The sequence below is a fragment of the Meles meles genome, chromosome 4, assembly GCF_922984935.1.
Source record: "Meles meles chromosome 4, mMelMel3.1 paternal haplotype, whole genome shotgun sequence".
NCBI classification, from domain to species: Eukaryota; Metazoa; Chordata; class Mammalia; order Carnivora; family Mustelidae; genus Meles; species Meles meles.
In genome coordinates this window covers 74,741,602-74,764,036 of record NC_060069.1, presented here as the reverse complement: position 1 = coordinate 74,764,036, position 22,435 = coordinate 74,741,602, and positions in this window count along the sequence as shown.

Sequence of the window (22,435 nt, the reverse complement as noted above, 5' to 3'; positions counted from 1 at the left end):
GATTTGTAGGTGTTTGGAATGGTTTGATAAATTATCTAACTGATCTCCTGGTACCTGATATCATCTCAGCCTGCTACTCCTCTGCCATCTTGACTCCTCCCCCCATTCCCTCACTTTCAATCTGCAGGTGTCTTTAGGTCTTAAATTAGTTTCTTCTAGGCAGTATATAGATGGATCTTGTTTTTTTTTTTTTAATTCAATCTGATACTCTGTGTTTTCTGATTGTAGCACTTAGTCCATTTACATTCAGAGTGATTATTGAAAGATATGAATTTACTGCCATTGTGTTACCTGTAGAGTTGGTGTTTCTGCTGATGATGTGTGTTCCTTTCTGGTCTTTGTGGCTTTTGGTCTTCCCTTTCCCACCCAAACTCAGAGTCCCCTTAATATTTCTTGTAGTGCTGGTTTAGTGTTCACAAACTCCTTTAGTTTTTGTTTGTATGGGAAACTATTTCTCTTTCTTTCTATCGAAATGACAGCCTTACTGGATAAAGTATTTATGGCTGCACATTTTTCCCATTCAGTACCTTGACTATATCCTGCTACTTTCTTCTGGCCTGCCAACTTTCAGTGGACAGAACTGCTGTGAACCCTTGATCTTTCTTCCCTTATGTATGTTAAGGACTTTTTTCCCTTCCTGCATTTAGGAATATTTCCTTGTCTGTGTATTTTGTGAATTTAACTATAATATGCTTTGGTGATGGCTAGTTTCTGTTGAATTTAATGGAAGTTCTCTGTGCTTCTTGGATCTTGATGTCAATGTCCTTCCACAAATTATGGATGTGTTCAGCTATAATTTACTCTAATAAGCCTTCTGCCCCTCTTTCTGTCTCTCCATCTTTTGGGACTCCTATGATTTGAATGTTATCCCATTTTAATAAGTCTCTGAGTTCCCTAGGTCTACTTCTTGATCCACTATCTTTAATCCTCTCTTCTTTTCAGCTTCATTATTTTCCATTATTTTATCTTTTATATCACTGATTCATTTTTCTACTTTGTTTGCCCTTGTTGTTATGGCATCCATTCAGGATTACATGACAACATTTTAAATTTGGGCCTGACTAGATTTTAGCTCTTTTATCTCTACAGTAAGGGAGTTTTCTTCTTCACCTTCTTCTTCTTCTTCTTCTTCTTCTTCTTCTTCTTCTTCTTCTTCTTCTTCTTCTTCTTCTTTAACAAGCCCAGCTAGTATCCTTAAAATTGTTTTAAATTCTAATTCAGCCATCTTACTTATATCTGTATTGATTAAATCCCTGGCTGTCATTTCTTACTGTTTTTACTTTTGGGGTGAATTCTTCCACCTTATCATTTTGAAGGAAAAAAAAAAGAGAGAAGGAAAACAAGTTAAAATAAAATAAAAATTTAAGTTAAAAAAAATAAGTACAGGAAGCTAGTTCCTAGGTGTGTTTTGGTCTGCTTGTTACAAGAAGCTTGACAGGGAAATTAAAAATTAAAAAAAATAGTAATAATAGTAGGGGCAAGATGGCAAAGAAGTAGGGGACCCTGTTTCAACCAGTCCCCTAAAGTGACCTAATTATCAACCAGAACACTCTGAACACCCATGAACTCAGCCTGAGATGTAGCATTGTACACTTCTGGATCTCTACAGGGGCAGAAGACACCAGCGGAGAGGTGGTCACTCTTAGCAGAGTGAGAACAATTAGACTGATATCAGAGGATAAACAGAAGGGGGAGGGAGTCACCAGAAGTTACCCATTGGAAAGTAATACCCCAATATTAAAGTGCCCTATGATTGAGGACCAGCATTGACTTGGAGTCTGGTTAAAAGCACTCAAAAAGAGCAAAAGATCTTAAGGGGCAACCAGTAGAATCAGGCGGTCATAGGTATGGGCCTAAGCCCACCGACTGAGGATGGCCAAGACCGGCGACCAACCATGCCAGAGAGCATGCAGCAGAGCCTCCAGTTCCTGGTGCCTGAGGCCCTGGGGTTATGTGGCTTGCACCACTGCCTGGCTGTGGGCACTCCTACCCCTACATGAGGGAGTCTGATGTGTATACCAGTTGGCTCTCTCCAGAGCTACAGCCTTTTGTATTCTGTGAGCTCTGTGTTACTGGGGTCTGACTCACTCCCCACCCGCACCTGAGAAAGCTCCTAGAGACCTCAGTGGTCTCTAGGACCTGCCAAGGTTGTGGACACCCCCAGCTAGGGCCTGAAGGAACTCAGCATGATCTTTGGTCAGCATCCCTCTGTAGTAACCTTCCCAACTGTGAGATCTGGACCCCAGACAAGAGTCCTGGCAAAGGCAGCCACTGGAAGAAGTCTTGTTCCCAGTTTTAGTGGCATGGGTGGGGGAGCGGGGGTTGCAGAGAAAATTGGGAGGTTTGGGCAACCCCTGAGACCATGGATGGGGATATGCACTGTCTGTGGGAGGTTGCACAGTTCAGTAGAGTTTGCAGAGGGGAAGTCAGGTTTTCTGGACCATCCAGAGGGGAGCAGACTGAGACTTCTCTCTGAAGCAGAGGTCTGGGTGCAGATTGGTTTCCACTAAAAATCTGAAAAGCCACAAAAAGCCACCAAAGAACAAAAACCTCCAGAGAACAAAAGCCTGAAAAACTGGTTTCCACAGAGCCCAGCCCCTTGATAGGGGGCAGGAGAACTCAACCCAAGCAAGACTAACTGAGAAATAATGCAGCAGGACCATCCCCCAGAAAGCCAGCCGAAAAAATGAGAGGACAACCACTACACAGTCCCCATAAAACCATTAAACCCCCAAATCAGGGAAAAACAATATATCAGGCTCCAGGTACGGCCCTAAAACCTGTATATTTCATAGATACAACATTCATTTTTAATTTGTTCTCACTATTTCTGTTCTTTTTAATTTTTTAACATACTTACCTTCACAACTAGAGGTTTAATACAATATATTCCATAATAACCTTTTAACTCGAACTTTTTAAAATTAATTATTTATTTTTAAAATTTCTTTTCAGTGTTCCAAAATTCATTGTTTATGCACCACACCCAGTTCTCCATGCAATATGTGACCTCCATAATACCTACAACCAGGGTAACCCAACCACCCACTCCCCACCCCTCCAAAACCCTCAGATTGTTTTTCAGAGTCTACAGTCTCTCATGGTTCATCTGCCCCTCCAATTTCCCCCAACTCCCTCTTTTCATACATATAACTGTGTTTTCCTTTTTTTAAAAAAAGATTTTATTTATTTATTTGACAGACAGAGATCACAAGTAGGCAGGAAGGCAGGTAGAGAGGAGGAAGCAGGCTCCCTGCTGAGCAGATAGCCCAATATGGGGCTCAATCCCAGGACCCTGGGATCATGACCTGAGCTGAAGGCAGAGGTTTTAACCCACTGAGCCACACAGGCATCCCTATTTTTTTAATATACATATAGATATAGCTTCAAGGTAGTCCTCTTTCCCTAATCAATACTACCCCCATATATAAAGCAGTTTTAATCTCCCTTTATTTCTGGAAAGTTGAGTCTTTAACAAAGATATCAAGATATAACTAGGGAGAATCAAAATAACCTTCCTCACCCACATCAAGGATATATATCCACCCTCCCATCTTTTTCTTCTGTCAGTGTTTCTTTGTATTTGTTTTTGTTCTGGTATTATATAAATCTTATCCTTGGCGTTCATTTTCTCTGGGTACTTTTTTTTTTCTTGTCATTTACTTTAGTTAGTCTTTTGTCCATTTCTGTTTGTATATCTTATAAATCTTATTTTGGGGGCTCATTCTGGCTGGGTCTTCTCTTTTTTTTCTCTCTCTTTCTTTTTCTTTCTTTTCTTTTTCTTTTTCTTTTTTTTTTTTTTTTCCCTTTTGGTGGTGACTTCTGATTGCTCCAAAGCATTCCAGGGTCCACCTTGCCTGGATCGTGGTTGGTATATTCTGCTATACATCCCCTCAACCACCTCTCACCAAAATGATGAGGAGGAGGAACATAAAACAGAGGAAAAATTCAGAGACTATGCCCTTTCCTTCAGAACTATTGGATATGGACATAAAAAGTATGTCAGAAAGGGAATTCAGGGTAACAATTACCCAGGCAATGGCTAGGTTAGAGAAAACTATTAGTGACAACATAGAATCTCTAAGGGCAGAAGTGAAAGCCACCTGGAAAGAAGTTAAATATGCTATCAATTAGATCCAATCTAATCTAAATTATCTAACAACTAGGGTAACTGAGGCAGAAGATAGAATTGATGATCTACAGGACAACTGATAGAGAAAAAGGATCAGGAGGAGGCATGGGAGAAAGAGCTTAGAAGCCATGAAAACAGAATTAGGAGAATAAAGAACACCATGAACTGTTCCACATCAGAATTATTGGGATCCCTGAGGGGGTGGAGAAAGAAAGAGGACTAGAAGATATAGTTGAACAAATTCTGGGGTAAAATTTTCCCAATCTGTGGAATGGTACCAGTGTTCATGTCCTAGAAGCAGAAAGAACACCCACCCTCCCAATATCAACAAATCAGGAAAGACCTCTTGGCACTTGATTGTGAGACTGATGAATCAAAATTTTAGACAAGAGCTTCTGAGGGCTACTAGGGAGAAGAGACTCCTTACATACAGAGGAAGGTCCATCAGAATAACATCAGACTGTCCACAGAAATCTGGGAAGCCAGAAAGGGCTAGCAAGGCATATTCAGAGAACTAAATGAGAAGAACATGCAGCCAAGAATACGCTATTCAACAAGGCTGACATTGAAAATGGATGGAGAGATAAAGAGCTTCCAAGACCAGCAAGGTTTAAAAGAGATGTAACCACCAAGCTGACACTACAAGAAATATTAAGGGGTGGGAGGGAGGTTCTATAAAAGAAGAAAGAACCCAAGAGTGACACAGAGCAGAAATTTACAGAGACAATCTATAGAAACAAGGACTTAACAGGCAACATGATGTTAATAAAAACGTATCTTTCAATAATCACTCTCAACGTGAATGGCCTAAATGTTCACATAAAATGACACAGGGTTTCAGATTGGATAAAACATCTGGACCCGTCCATATGTTGTCTACAAGAGACCCATTAGGAACCTAAGGATACATCCAGACTGAAAATGAAGGGATGGAGAAGAATCTTTCATGCAAATGGGCCTCAATAGAAAGCTGGGGTTGCAATTCTCAAATCAGATACATTAGATTTTAAACTCAAGACTGTAGTCAGAGACAACGAAGGACACTACATCATTCTTAAAGCGTCTATCCACCAAGAAGATCTAACAATTGTAAATATTTATGTCCCCAGTATGGGAGCAGCCAACTACATAAACCAACTGTTAATCAAGATAAAGAGTCGTGAATAGTAGGAGTGAATAGTAGGAGATCTTGGTGTGAATAGTAGGAGATCTTAACATGCCACTCTCTGTAATGGACAGATCATCCAAGCAGAAAATTAATAAAGAAACAAGAGCATTGAATGACACATTGGACCAGGAGAACCTCATAGATAGATACAGAATATTCCACCCCCCAAAAAAAACAAAAACAAAACAGAATCCACATTCTTCTCAAGTGCACATGGAACTTTCTCCAGAATAGACCACACACTGGGTCACAAATCAGGGCTCAACCAAAACCAAAAGATTGAGATTATTTCCTGCATATTCCCAGATCACAATGCTTTGAAACTGGAACTTAACCACAAGAAAAATTATGGAAGGAATTCAAACATTTGGAAGCTAGAGACCACCCTGCTTAAGAATGTTTGGATCAACCAGGAAGTCAAAGAAGAACTTAAACAGTTCATGGAAATCAATGAGAATGATGACATATTGGTCCAAAACCTATGGGATATGGCAAAGGAAGTCCTAAGGGGGAAATACATAGCCATCCAAGTCTCCCTCAAAAAATGGAAAAATCTGGAATACACCAGCTCTCTTTACACCTTAAAGAACTGGAAAATCAACAACAAATTAAGCTAACCCCACACACACAAGAAGGGAAATAATCAAGATTAGAGCTAAAATCAATGTGATAGAAACTAGAGATACAGTAGAACACATCAATGAAACTAGAAGCTTGTTCTTTGAAAGAATTAATTAGATTGACTGGCCAAACTAATCCAAAAGAAAAGAGAGAGGACCCAAATTAATAAAATCATGAATGAAACATGAGAGATTATGACTAACACCAGGGGAAATAGAAACAATCATCAGAAATTATTATCAACAGTTATATGCCAATAAGTTAAGAAACCTAGAAGAAATGGATGCATTCCTAGAAACCTATAAACTTCCAAAATTGAATCAGGAAAAAACTGACAACTTGAATAGGCCAATATCTAGTGACGAGATTGAAGCAGTGATCAATAATCTCCCCCCATAAACAAGAGCCCAGGACCTGACAGATCCCCTGGAGAATTCTACCAAACATACAGAGAAGAAATAATACCTATTCTTCTGAAGCTCTTTCAAAAAATAGAAACAGAAGGAAAACTTCCAGACTCTTTTTATGAAGGCAACATTACCCTGATCCCCAAACCAAGCAAAGACTCCACCAAAAAGGAGAATTTCAGACAAATATCCCTGATGAATATGGATGCCAAGATTCTCAACAAGATCCTAGCTAATAGGATCCAACAGTACATCCATGACCAGGTGGGATTTATCCATGAGATACAAGGGTGGTTCAACATTCGCAAATCAATCAATGTGATAGAACAAAGCAATAAAAGATTAATTGATGCAGAATCTCAATTGATGCAGAAAAAGCAATTGACAAGATACATCATCCATTCCTGATTAAAATGATTCAAAGTATAGGGATAGGGGGAACATTCCTCAACTTCATAAAACCCATCTATGAAAACCCCACAGCAAACATCATTCTCAATGGGGAAAAGCTGACAGTCTTCTCTCTGAGATCAGGAACACAACAAGGATGTCCACTCTCACCACTGTTGTTTTTTGGGGCCTATTCCACGTTAAAACCTGTTAACCCCCAGGGTCAGTCTGGGCCTACTTAGCCATAGTGACTCCATGTTGCCTAGGTAGCCATTTTGTTGTTTAATCAATGCCTCAGCAGTTACTGATACCTGTTCCAAGTAACCGTTGCTAAAACACATACCTAAAACAAGGCCATCTTGTTGTTTAATAAACAACTCAGCAGTTACTAGGATCGGTTCCGGGTAACTGTTACTAAAACACACAGGTAGGAGACATCCAATCAGCCAAAGCCACATATGTAGATGTCTGCAGTTTTGCCCTATAAAACTAGCCTGTAAGATCAAGGGGTGGGGGTCGCTCTCTTTGGAGGCGGCCCTGGCCAGTCAGTCTGACTTCTAATGCTTGGCATAGACTAAAGCTTCACATAACTTTCACTTTGTCTCAGTTTTGTTCCTTTAATAATGGATCCAACATTGTTCAACATAGTACTAGAAGTCCTAGCAACAGCAATCAGACAACAAAATTAAATAAAACATATTCAAATTGGCAAAGAAGGAGCCAAACTCTCTCGCTTTGCAGATGAAATGATACTTTATATGGAAAACCCAAAAAACTCCACCCCAAACTACTAGAAATCATACTAGAAATCATACAGTAATTCAGTAACATGGCAGGATACAAAAATCAATGCACAGATATCAGTTGCTTTCTTATACACCAACAATGAAAATATAGAAAGGGAAATTAGAGAATCGATTCCATGTATTATGGCACCAAGAACCATAAAATACCTGGGAATAAACTGAACCTAAGAGTTAGGGATCTGTACTTGAGGAACTACAGAATACTCATGAAAGAAACTGAAGAAGATTCAAAAAATTGAAAGAGCTTTCCATGCTCATAGATCAGAAGAATAAACATTGTTAAAATGTCTATACTGGTTAGAGCAATCTGTAATTTCAATGCCATCCTGATAAAAATTCCACTGGCATTTTTCAAAGAGCTGGAACAAACACTCCTAAAATTTGTATGGAACCAGAAGAGACCCACATTGCTAAGGAAATGCTGAAAAAGAAAAACAAAACTGGGGGCATCACGTTGCCTGATTTCAAGCTTTACAACAAGGCTGTGATCACCAAGACAACATGGTACTGGCACAAATACAGACATATAGACCAGTGTAACAGAGTAGAAAGCCCAAATATGGACCCCCAACTCTATGGTCAAATAATCTTCCACAAAGCAGGAAAAATATACATTGGGGAAAAAAAAAAAAAAACAGTCTCTTCAATAAACAGTGCTGGGAAAATTGGACAGCTATGTGTAGAAGAATGAAACTTGACCATTCTCTTACACCATACACAAAGATAAACTTGAAGTGGAGAAAAGACCTTAATGTGAGGGAGGAATCTATCAAAATCCTAGAGGAGAACATAGGCAGTAACCTCTTTGACATTGGCCACAGAAACTTCTTTTAAGACGTGTGTCCAAAGGCAAAAGAAACAAAAGCGTAAATGAACTCTTGGGACTTCATCAAGTTCAAAAGCTTCTGCACACCAAAGGAAACAGTCAGTAAAACCAGCAGAAGACATGAACAATCACTTCTCCAAAAAAGGCATAGAAATGGCTATCAGACACATGAAAAAATATTCATCATCATTAACCTCCAGGGAGATTCAAATCAAAACCACATTGAGATACCACCTTACGCCTGTTACAATGGCCAAAATTAATAAGACAATAAACAACAAGTGTTGGAGAGGATGTAGAGAAAGGGGAACCCTCTTACAATCTTGGTGGGAATGCAAGTTGGGGCAGCCACTTTGGAAAACAGAATGGATATTCTTTAAGAAATTAAAAATAGAGCTACCCTATGACCCTGCAATTATACTACTGGGTATTTACCTTAAAGGTACAGATGTAGTGAAAGGAAGGGCCATCTGTACCCCAATGTTCATAGCAGCAATGACCACAGTCGCCAAACTGTGGAAAGAACCAAGACACCCTTCAACAGATGAATGGATGAAGAAGATATGGTTGATATATACAATGGAATATTATGCCTCCATCAGAAACAATGAATATTCAACTTTTATATCAACGTGGACAGGACTGGAGGAGACTATGCTGAGTGAAATAAGTCAAGCAGAGAGAGTCAATTATCATATGGTTTCACTTACTTGTGGAGCATAAGGAATAACACGGAGGACATTGGGAGATGGAGAGGAGAAGTGAGTTGGGGGAAATCAGAGTGGGAGACAAACCATGAGAGACTGCGGACTCTGAGAAACAAACCAAGGGTCTTGGAGGGAAGGGGTTGGGAGATTGGGCAAGCCTGGTGATGGGTATTAAGGAGGGCAAGTATTGCATGGAGCACTGGGAGTGGTGCATAAACAATGAATTTTGGAACACTGAAAAAAATAAAATATAATATAAACAGGATTCCATTAAAATACTAATAATAAATAAAAAAAAATAAAAATTGTTCTGTTGTATCCAAAACAAACACAAAAACAAAATATTAAACAAACAAAAAATCCAAATGAAGTTGGACCCTATTTCCCCTAGAGTTAAACCTTTGCAGCACTCTATGTAGACTTCATGCATGGAAAGGATTTGTGCTAGCCTTCTGGGGAAGCTGCTCATTCCCCCATGAACTTGCCCCAGTGAATATGCACCTAAAGGGTACAGGGTGTCAAGCTTGGTGTAGTGGCTTTATTCTACACTTGGTGGCACTGTTTAGCTCATGGGGTCAATTAATGCTTGTGTGTGAGGGGTGAAAATGGCTGCACCTGCTCTCTCATCTCCAGATCAAGAAGTTCATACCCCCCACTCTTCAGGATGCACTCACATGCATGTAAATAATGACCCCTCCTGTGTCCCTGGTTTCTGTCAGATCTCTGCCTTCACCTTGTCTGTATCTGAGATGTCTGTCTGCCAAGCAATGCTGCTCTCCCATGTTTTACCTCAGGTAAAGTTGTGTTTCAAAGTCCCACATTTCACAGCTGCATGGACCTGCACTGATTCTCTAGGAAATGGTTTCCTTGTGCTGTGACCCATGCTAGTTTGTCCCAGAAAACAATCACCTGAACTTGCAGTGGTTCAGAGTGGTTCAGAGTTGCTAAATCACAATAAAAAACTGGCACCAGGGTTTGCTATCCTTAGTCAGTGGCTTTATTCCTATCCTGGTGAACAGAGCAGCTCAATGATGCCAGCAGTCTTTTGTCCATATGGCAGCCATATCCCCTCTACCAAATTTACTCCAAGCAACGGAATTGCTTCTCCCTGTGCAGCCCAGAGATCCTCAGTCCACGCTGTGTGCTCCCAGGACTCTACCTTTCTTCTCTACCTTCGACTCCCCAGGTGTGACCTTGGTGATGTCACAGACCTCCAAAACTTCAGATTGAGCTCTGCTGTTTATAAAAAAAACAAACAAAACAAAACAAACAAACAAACAAAAACCAAACAAACAAACAAAAAAACTGTTGGTATTGAAACCCTCTCCTTTTCCCCAGTCAGTGAGTTTGGGCAACAGTTTTCTTGTGCAGTCCCCTGTGCACGTTTTCACTCTTTCCCCCCCCCCTCACTCTTTTTCCTTCTCTCTCACTATTGTATCCCTATTTAGGGCTTCTCCCCACTTTACCACACCCTCTGCTCTTTTCTCCCACAATTCAGCTATCCACAGTTCCTAACTACCACAGGTCATTCTATTTTTTTGTAAAGGTGCAGCTTTGTTTGCTAAGACTTCTGATGGGTTTCTTGGGTGTTCAGAATGTTTTGATGTTTATTTAGCTGTGTTGGAGGGAAAAGGCAAGCTTAGGACCCTCCTATTCCTCTGCCACCTTAACTCTTTCTCTCCATATGCCTCTTCTGATCAAAATCTTGGAATGGCACCCACACAGTTAAGAGTAAAAGATTAAGTCCATAAATGGCCTATAAGACCATTTGACCCAGCCCTCCATTATTTTCCAGAGCTTATTTCCAGTGCTTTTCCCCAAATTACTTTGCTGCACTGTCTTGCTGTTCCTTAAATGCATAAGTCTTCCCTGCCCTAGTGTCTTTGTATTGTTGTAAAAGCCACAAAATTTTGCCAGATATTTTTATTGCTAAATCTATCATCTTCTTTAAGATTTCTCAAGTAGTGCTTTTAAAAAATATAACAATCGGGGGCACCTGGCTTGCTTAGTGGCTTAAAGCCTCTGCCTTCGGCTCAGGTCAGGATCCCAGCCAGGGTCCTGGGATCGAGCCGTGCATCTGGCTCTCTGCTCAGCGGGGAGCCTGCTTCCTCCTCTCTCTGTCTCTGCCTGCCTCTCTGCCTACTTGACTGTCAAATAAATAAATAAAATCTTTAAGAAATATATATAACAATCATCTCAACCCTGGAATACCCAGTTTCCCTTATCATTATCTACCCTTTTTTCCCATAAAATCACCTTGTGACATACTATACATGCACTGCTCATTCTTTATTGTCTCTTATTAAACTATTAAAGCATGAGTCTACAAATATAGGACTTTTTATTTTATTAGTTCACTGAGAGATCCCAAGTACTTGAGACATAATGGTTGCCCCAATAATATTTAGGGAATAAATGAACAAAAGTTTCCATGGCATACCTTTATTTATGTCAGTCTTCTAAAAAAAAAAGATTGATTGATTGATTGATTGATTGATTTTAGAGGGGGAAGGGGCAGGAAAAAAGCTAATATACAGCAGACTTCCTGCATGAACGTGGAACCTGATGTGGAGCTCAATCTCACGACCGTGAGATCATGACCTAAACCAAAAAAAGAGTCAGATGCTTAACCTACTGGTCCACCCAGGCATTTCATTTATGTCATAGTTTTATGACATTATTCCACCAAGTAGTGATTCTTTAATTACTGTGTATATATGTATTTCATATTTGTGTTACTGCTTGTGTATTGTAATGGCGATGTTTTTCCTATACTGTGTGAAACCATGCTCAACAAAAAACCCTAGCGCTGACCAGTTTTACCAGCTAGCTGCATTATATACTTAAAAAAAAATTCTGTGATGTGTTAAAACTCATTTTTAGGGCTATTAATACTGTTTCTCATGGAATTTTGGCCAAAAATATATGTATTTTGACTCATGCCTTATTAAATTGAAATTGAAAAATGGTTTTCTATCTCTGTCTTCATCCTGTACCCTAATTTTCTAGATTTTTCATGTCGGTCTATGGTCCTACACATAGTGGTTAAATGTACACTCTAGATTTAGAGGTCAACTTATACCCCCAGCCCTCCTTTACTAGTTGTATGTTCTTGGACAAACTAATCAATAACTCTATGCCTTAGTATCTATATCTGGAAATAAAAATAATAACTGTACATTTCGTGGGATTTTGTTAGGATTAAATAAAGCAATAAACATAAAACACTTCAGAGTGTCTGGCATATAGTAAGTGCTACCATATTGTGTGTTATATTTCTGCTAGAGTATCTAATTCTTGCTCCTTTTTAAGTTCTTCTTATTAAGTTCCAATTTTTTCCCCTGATAGCACTTCTTCAAAGCAAACCTGTAAAAGGTATGTCTTTAGATTTATAATAGTAGAATTTGCTTTCTATTTGATAATTTAAACAAATGTCACTTACACTTTTGTTACGATATTGGTCACTATCTCTCTCTCAAGCCTATGCAGTCTGTGTTTATCAGGTGTGATTTTCTTTGGTGTCTATATATTTTCATCATAACTAATTTTCTTCAGATATTGTAGCTATAGATGGAGAATTTTAAATCTCACTGTTCAGTGGAGCCTTCTTTTTGAGTTTCAAAATATACAAAAAGCCTCTTGATGCTGAGAAGTGTAGGCTCCTTAAAATCTCCTGTGGAGAATCACTAGGTAGTTGTGACCAAAGGCATTATTGTTTAATTATATTGTACCCATTATCATAAGGTTACATTCATTGTAACCAGACTGCTGTAATGGTTTGGGGTTTCTGCAGTCCTTTCTTATGTATGAGATGATTGTCATATGAACTACCTTATTCAATGGTATCATTCCTCAGAATGATAATGCCAGAGTATATTCTCTATAAATAACCAAAATGCCCGAGAAATTTTCTGAAACAAAACTAATATATGATACTCTGGGTATTTTTTGTTGTTGTTGCTGTTGTTTTTGGTTTTGGCTTTGAATTTTTACTAAATTCTATGGGTAACATAAAGTACTTCTTTGCAATTATGAACAGTGTTATGCAGAAGCCAGCTCATATGCTTACAAATCTCTTATCTATAAAGTCTAAATATATTCCTCTGAAGAAAATCTCTTCTCCATTTTATTCCATGTGTTCCCTGTCAGTTCTTGATTGCAAACAGACACTGGTTAAAACAGATTAAAGTGCAAAATCAGTTTATATACTCACAGTAATATAAGAAAAACTGAAGAACAAGTCTTGGAAAACAGAGAGAGACAATGGAGGCCTTAAAAATCACAGATAAAGTAAATATTAAGTTTCAGAAACATTGGGTTTTCACTGTTACTGAGCACCTGTATATCTGACTTAACCACAGACAGGGCCAGCGCTAGACAATGGAAGCTCCACAGGTTCTACTACAGTTGCTAGTTTTGGAAATGAGACCTCACCTTTGCTGCTGATCCATAGTTGATTCACTGTCCTCCATATTACATCTCATCAAAGTATTTCAATTCAAAGCCTATGAATATGAGTTTGACTTGCTAAACAAAGAGAGGCCTAAAAAATAAGTATCTGGTTTTTATTTGCTTCTATAGTTGAAGGCAAATTTTACATAGCACTAAATTTATGAGGTGCCTAATTTCCCAAACATATGAAGGAGATCAGAATAGGTTACTAAAATAATCAAGCTTAATTCCATTTGTGCAAAATATTTTGCCAATAAAATTAATATTTTCAAATTAAATCAAGAGATATCTGCATCCTCATGTTCATTCTAGCATTATTCACAATAACCAAGATAAAGAAAAAGCCTAAGTGTCGACTGATGAGTAAGTGGATAAAGAAAATGTGGCACTTATATACAGTGGGATATTATCCAGCTATAAAAAAAGAAAGATTGTGACAACTTGGATGAACTTTGAGGGCATAATGCTAAGGGAAATAAGTCAGAAAAAAAATGCTAGATGATGTCACTTACATAAGAGATCTAAAGAAGTTAATCTCACAGAAACAGAATAGATTAATGGTTTGCCAAGGTCTGGGAGTGAAGGAAATGGGAAGATGTTGGTTAAAAAAATACAAATTTCCAGGGCGCCTGGGTGGCTCAGTGGGTTAAGCCGCTGCCTTCAGATCGGGTCATGATCTCAGGGTCCTGGGATTGAGTCCCACATCGGGCTCTCTGCTCAGCGGAGAGCCTGCTTCCCTTCCTCTCTCTCTGCCTGCCTCTCTTGTGATTTCTCTCTGTCAAATAAATAAATAAATAAATAATCTTTAAAAAAATACAAATTTCCAGTTATAATAAGAACAAGTTTTGGAGATATAATGTACAACATGGTGACTATAATTAACAATACTGTATTATATACTTGAAAGTTGTTAAGAGAGTAGAGCTTAAATGTGTTCATCACACACACAGAAATAGTAGTAATATAAAATAATGAATGTATTGACTAATATTATGATGGAAATAATTTTGTAACATATATAAGCATCAAATTGTCACATTATACATATAATATGTAATATTGATTACTACTAACCCAGCATCAGTTTCTAGTTGCACAGTGCCCTTTTAGGGGGATGAATCCACCCTTTTCTCATGGAGTCATGTTCCATAAGAGATTGATACCACACTCAAGTCCAATTTGGGGTATGAATGTTATAAAAGTGATCCATTTCTGTTTCCTGGGAATAGTGCAGGAAGGACATATACAATAGACATATACAATATATATGTTTCTAAAAATCTGCTTTGAATTCTAAGGAAGTTATAGTTTTAAGAACCCCTGTAACCCACTATTGATAGACATGAGAAAAATGAATGTAGCACTGATATAATTGCCAGTCATCCTGAAACCAAAATTAAAAAAAAAAAAAGTTCTAGAACGAATTGACAAAATAAAGGGGAAAAGAAAATCACTGGAAAAATCTGGGCTCATGAAAATATTATCGAACTGCTGGATCAAACCAAACAGAAACTTTCAGATTACATTATATATGATAAAATACATTACATTGTGACATAATTTAGTTTTAGTTGGATTCTCCATTGTTTTCAGCTCAAAGAGCCATAACAATTAGAGCAAATTAAAACATACATATACACATATGTTTGCAATATTTAAACCTTTTAAATTACTTTCCCAAATCTCAAAATAAATACATTAGTTAATAAATTGATTTAAGAAGGCATAGTTCCAGTTTTCATGAATTTTTAGTAACACATAGTATGGATATATGTTATTTTATTTCTGCATGTCTTTATTAGTGGATGCCTAGAATATTCAGTGTTTTGTTTTATCATTTTTGTTACTATAATAGATGTTGTAGTGGTACAATCTTGGCATGTCCCTTGTGAAATTATTTTATTAACACTGTAGGATCATTGCTAGAAGTATGACATGTAGGTCAACCAATATACATATTATAAGTGTTCAAATTTACAGCTACACTACCCTCTAGAAGTTTATAATGACTTACTTATATCCATCTGTGCATGAAAATACTTATTTCTCCACGTGCTCATTCAGGCTTGGTATTGAAAGTTTTGTTAAGCATTCCAATGAAGAGGAGAAAAACACACTATCATTTTTTTTTTTCAGTTTTTATATCTCTCATTGTCTAAACAAGCCATTGTAAACTTTTACATTTGTTTACTGTCATTACTTCTTTTACATATTTTCTTTTTTTATGGCTCTTGTTCACTTGTTCCTTGAGGTATTCATCTTTTTTTCTTGTTCTGTGAGTGCTCAGTGCATGTTAATTACATTGACACTGTATTTTATGACTTGAAAATATTCTCTCTTTTGTGTGTAAATATATTTATTGTTTCCTTATATACATTTAATCTTTATGTGACTGAATCAATCTTCCTTTTCTGTTTTTTTTAGTTACTGTCAGTCTTAGTTTATTAAATTTTAATGTATTATTTTCCTTCTCTAAATTGTGATTCTCAACTGTTTTCAGTCCACTGGGCATTTAAATAAGTGTGAAAATTCTCTATCATCCCAATGAAAATCAAGTGAACACTAAAAAGCAAATATTAATCACTAGAATTAACCTTGATATATACCCCAGTATGCCTTAGTTTTAAAGGAATTATGAATGGACTGGTATGTTTTGTTTATGAAATCATGATTATTTCATGCCATAACTAAGAAAACGTTTATTTTGGTTTTAATTTATAATGTTTTAGTATCATCATATCTTAAATCTATTTTAAAATATGCAAGTTTTGTTGTTGGGGAAATATACAATAATTTTGTGATTGTGGAAAGACAAGATTATTTATATGTATCACATATAAAACATGCTTTAAGTAAATCATTTTCAAACTATAATTCAAAGTAACATAATTTTCAGTCTTGTATGATGAGCTTATATGCATTTTCTGATATATTTTTATATCATCTTCACATAATTCTTAACAGATACACAAAGTTGTCTCCATCTTAAAAAACATTTTCCATAAGTTTATATAGTTAATATCACAATCTTGATAGGTATAATAACATATTAACATAAGAGACTAATCTGTGAGCTTTCAAGCATCACTTGTAGTTATATAAAATTTTCTTGCATTAAAAGAATCAGAGGAAATTATTCAAACCTATTTAAATTTATTTTAAATGACTAGAATAGAAAATAGAAATTTTTAGGTTAGGATGGAAATAATGTGGCATTAAACTTTAAAATTTATTCTAAGAAACAAAAATGATTTTAATTATTAATTATGTGAAACCATTGGGATTATTGCCTTACTATGAATGAGGTATCTTAAAAATAAACTGGTTATTGATGCCAAACACTATTTTCTACTGCTAATCCAACTTCTCCATAGGTCAGGCAACTATCCATATGTTCCAGATACCAGTACTGACTATTTTTTGTGTGGTAAGTACTGCCTAAATTTTCATGAGATCAAAATGTATCATTCAGCCATGACATGTATGATAGTTTAGAAGTCCCATCAGCACAAAATAAGAGTTAAACAAACTGAAAAACAGTTTTTCTTAGACTCATCAGAAAATTGAGGTTACAATGTAACCACTACTTCAAAATCTGGAGAAATGGGCAACTTAAGAGAAACACAGCTAACTTAGAGCAGAAGATAGCCATAACCATAACCATAACCATTACCATAACCATAAGTTGGTAAAAACATTTAAATGGTAATTTTGATCAATGGATGGAAGCCATACTTGGACAATTTTGCAAGTAAGAAACTCCTGGTAGGATGCAGTCTTGGTGGAAACTCACATTTTTGGGGGATTTATCTCCAAGAACCTGTAAGTTTCTTACATTAAGGGACTTAAGAAAACTTAACTCCTATCTTTGCCAAGGAGAAAAGTAACCATTATGAAATATACCTAACATGTACTTCATTAAAAAAACTTACTCTCCAGTGAAAAAATTTACCAGTACCTTATCTCATGGAGACAGAAATGCAATTATCAAACACAAGCACACACTAGCCTTCCAATCTTATACTAAGTGGAAGGAAAAAACAAAAGAAAACAAAAGGTTAGAAACACTTAACGAAAGTCACCATCAAGGAACACAAGTCCACTTAAAGATTAAGAATTACTTAGAAGAGGGCGCCTGGGTGGCTCAGTGGTTAAAGCCTCTGCCTTCGGCTCAGGTCATGATCCCAGAGTCCTGGGATGGATCCCCACATCCGGCTCTCTGCTCAGCAGGGAGCCTGTTTCCTTCTCTCTCTGCCTGCCTCTCTGCCTACTTGTGATCTCTGTCTGTCAAATAAATAAATAAAATCTTAAAAAAAAAAAAAAAGAATTACCTAGAAGAAAAATTGTAGTATACTTACCTTTCCAACTCCTTATGACTACTTAACAGGACTCCAAAATAATAACAGAATTATAACTGGAAATAATGCAAGGCACAGACTATACTTAAAAAGAATTTACTGGGGAGAAACAGAAACAACAAAGGTGGTACAAATAAAGACACTAGAGAAATTTGAAGTCTCTGACACTTACCATTATAGCAAACACTAAACACAGCCCAACTTATGACCAGATTAACATAAACTTCACACGAAAGCATATTTGCCTCAATTCCTATTATCTGATATATCATATCCAGGTTTCAACAAAACATTATATGTCATGATAAAAGTCAGAAAATAGCACACAATGAAGATACAAGGCAAGCATCAGAACTAGATTCAGATATGGGGCAAATTTTGGAATGATCAGAGAGAGATTTTAAAATAACTATGTGTTGATATGTTAATGACTTTAATGGAAGGTGAACAAACAAGAACACAGGTATCATATAAATAGAGAGATGGAAACTCTAGAAGGAATCAAAATGAACTGATAAAAAATTTTTAAAAATGCAGTGACAGAGAAGAAGAATTCCTTGTTACCTTATCAGTAATCTAAACACAGTTGAGGGGGGAGAAAAAAAGAAAAGAAAAGAAAAAAGGAGAAAATCAGTGAACAGAAATTTCCCCAAACTAAATACAAAGAAAAAAGAATTTTATTTATTTATTTATTTTTAAAGATTTAATTTATTTATTTGACAGAGAGAGAGATCACAAGTAGGCAGAGAGGCAGACATAGGGAGAGCAGGAAGCAGGCTTCCTGCTGAGCAGAGAGCCTGATGCGGGGCTTGATCCCAGGACCGGGAGATCGTGACCTAAACCGAAGGCAGAGGCTTAACCCATTGAGCCACCCAGGTGCCCCAGAAAAAATAATTTTAAAAAATTAAATAATGTAGGACAAATGTGAAAGTTGTAACTTGTATATACTGGAATTATCAAAAAGAGAAGAAATTGACGATAGAGAAGATAAATATTTGAACTAAGCTAAGAATTTCCTTTGGCTAAATTTTCCAAAATTAGTGACAGACACCAAACTATAGATACAGGAGGCTCAATAAGAACCATGCAGGTATAAGTACCAAAAATCTGCATCTAGGCATACTGTTTTCAAACTACAAAAAACCAAAGACAAACAGAAAAACAAAAACAAAAACAAAAACAGAAAAACAAAACACCTTGTCTATAAAGGAGCAAGGATAAGAATTAAATGAGAGTTCTCTTTAGAAACCATGCATACAAGAAAAGAGTTCAACGAAATATTTAAAGTGTGAAAAAGTAAAGCACCAGTCTAGAATTGTATATACTGCAAAATTATTCTTTAAGAAACAAAGGAAAAACAAAGAGCTTCTTAGACAAACAAAATTTGAAAAAATTGAATCTCATCAGATTTGTCTTATGAAAAATGGCAAAAGAAGTTCTTCAGAAAGAAGGAAATGATAAAGGTCATAAAATCAGATCTATATTTTACAAAGTAAAATCAATTTAAACAAATAAATGAAGGTAAAAATGTTACATTGTATTTGATTAATTTTTATTGAAGTATAATTAACATGCAATGTTATATTAATTTCATGTGTACACACTTCTATACATTATTGAGTACTCACTATGATAAATATAGTTACCATTGGTCACCAGCAATGTTATTACAATTCACTGATTGACTATATTCCCTTTACAGTACATTTTCATCTTAATGACTTTTTAATTTAATTTTTTTAAAGACTTTATTTATTTATTTGAGAGAAAGAAAGAGAGTGAGTGAGAGAGAACACAAGCAGGGGAAGGTGCAGAGAGTGAGGAATAAGCAGGCTCCCTGCTGATTAGGGAACCAGATGTGGGGCTAGATCCCAGGACCCTGGGATCATGACCTGAGCTGAAGGCATTTGCTTAACCCACTGAGCCACCCAGGCGCCCTAATTTAATTTAATTTTAAACTGGAAATTTAGGGGTGCCTGGGTGGCTCAGTCTTTAAGTGTCTTTCTGGAAAAGACAAAACTATAAACAGTTGAAAGTGGTACTTGCCCAGGGTTTAGGATGAATGATTGACTAGGAAAAGTGTGGGGGATTGTTATGGCAGTAAAATTATTATGTACAGTACTCTAATGATGCATACATGACATTACAGTAGTTTTTAAAACTCATAGAAATTTAGAGCACAAGAAATGAACTTTAATACATGCAAATTAAAAAATTCTTTAGGAGGTTTGGAGGTGCTACAAAGGAATGGAGGCTATAACAAGAGAATATAAATGTATCACAAATGTATGAAGCAATTTCAGTGAAGGAGATGGGAGATAAAGGTGCTGATCTGAGTAACTTTGGGAATGGGTGGAGTGTTTAAGACTCAAGGCAATAGGAAATGCACATAAACACTGTACTTTCACTGATAATTTTATTTCCTAAGGGGCTAGAGATTGAGATTATGATACTGCAATACATGTATATTGGAGTCAAACAATTTACTTGTATGGTGTGAAGTGGCAGTCAGGATTTTATAGTTAAAGTGGAAATTTACAGTTGAGAAAAGATGATCCCTGTGGTAATAAATTAGGGTTGAAAGCATAAAAATAAACTCATGTTAAGCTTAATATAGGTTTGAATGTTTACACATAGAAATATTTATAAAAATGTGTATTAACAGGCATTTTATGCCTACATATATTTCTTGTTTTGTTCACTGAGAGGTTCTAGAAACAACAATATCCCAGTAATGATGAACACACCTGGCACTTAGATCTTGATTTCCAACACCACCTACCATTAAAAGGTGAAAAAGGAAAAAAAAAACAAAACAGGAATCAGGGATGCTTGGAGATCTATCTAACATCAGAATTGTACAGAAAATATACAAGATGAGCCCAGAGCATCTGAACATGTAAGAAAGTTTTTCCAAAACTTTGATACTAAAAACAAGTTTATTTTATCAGTAAAATTAAGTAATATTTTTAATCCAAATTATGATAAATTTAATCCAAATTATGATAAAATAATATCATAGAGAAATAAAAAATAATAGTGAGACCATGCCTTCTATCTTGCAGAAGACTCCCAAATATTTTGTGGAGATAATCTGTCCTTAAGGAGCAGGAGCATAACTCTCCATTCTTTAAATGTGGGCTATACATGCATAGCCCAAAGAAGATACTGTAGGAGAGAAAAAGAGTATTTTCTCCTGAGGCAAGGGAAACAAAAGCAAAAATGAACTATCTAGACTTCATCAAGATAAAAAAGCTTCTGCACAGCAATGGAAATAATCAACAAAATTAAAGGCAACCTACTAAATGGGAGAAGATATTTTCAAATGACATACGTGATAAAGATTTAGTATCCACAGACAAACCATAAATGACTCTTAATCTTACAAAACAAACTGGGGGTTGCTGGGAGGAGGTGGGGTTGGGAGAAGGGGAGGGAGTTATGGACATTGGGGAGGGTATGTGCTATCGTGAGTGCTGTGGAGTGTGTAAACCTGGCGATTCACAGACCTGTACCCCTGGGGATAAAAATACATTATATGTTTTAAAAAAAAAAATTGGAAGGGGAGGCAAACCATAAGAGACTATAGACTCTGAAAAACAACCTGAGAGTTTTGAAGGGTCAGGGGTGGGAGGTTGGGGGAACAGGTGGTGGGTAATAGGGAGGGCACGTTTTGCATGGAGCACTGGGTGTTGTGCAAAAACAATGAATACCGTTATGCTGAAAAAAATAAATTAATTAAAAAATAAATAAATAAATAATAATAATAAAAAAAAAGAACTTAAACTCAACAACCAAAAAACAAGTGATCTGATTAAGAAATGGGCAGAGGACATGAATAGACATTTTTCCAAAGAATACATACACCTAGCTAACAGACACATGAAAAGATACTCAACATCGGTGATCATTAGGGAAATAAGAATCAAAACACAATGAGATATCACCTCACTCTTGTTAAAATGGCTAAAATTAACAACACAGGAAGCAACATATGTTGACAAGGATGTGGAAAAAGGGGAACCCTCTTACACTGTTGGTGGGAATGCAAACTGGTACAACTACTCTGGAAAACAGTATGGAGGTTCCTCAAAAAGTTAAAAATTGAACCACCCTATGACCCAGAAATTGTACTACTAGGTATTTACCCAAAAGATACGAAAATATTGATTCAAAGGGATACATACACTCTGATGTTTATAACAGCATTATCAACAATAGCCAAATTATGGAAAGAGCCTAAGTGTCCATCGACTGATGAATGGATAAAGAAGAAGTGCTATGTATATATGTGTGTGTGTGGATAGATGTATGTATATATATACACATTATATACATACACACATGTATATAATATATATAATGGGATATTACTCAGCTATCAAAGAGAATGAAATCTTGCCACTTGCAGTGACATAGATAGAGCTAGAGTGTATTATGCTAAGTGAAAGATGCCAGTCAGAGAAAGATAAATACCATATGATTTCACACATACATGGAATTTAAGAAACTAAACAGATGAACATATGGGAAAAAAGAGAGGCAAACTATAAAACAGAATCATAACT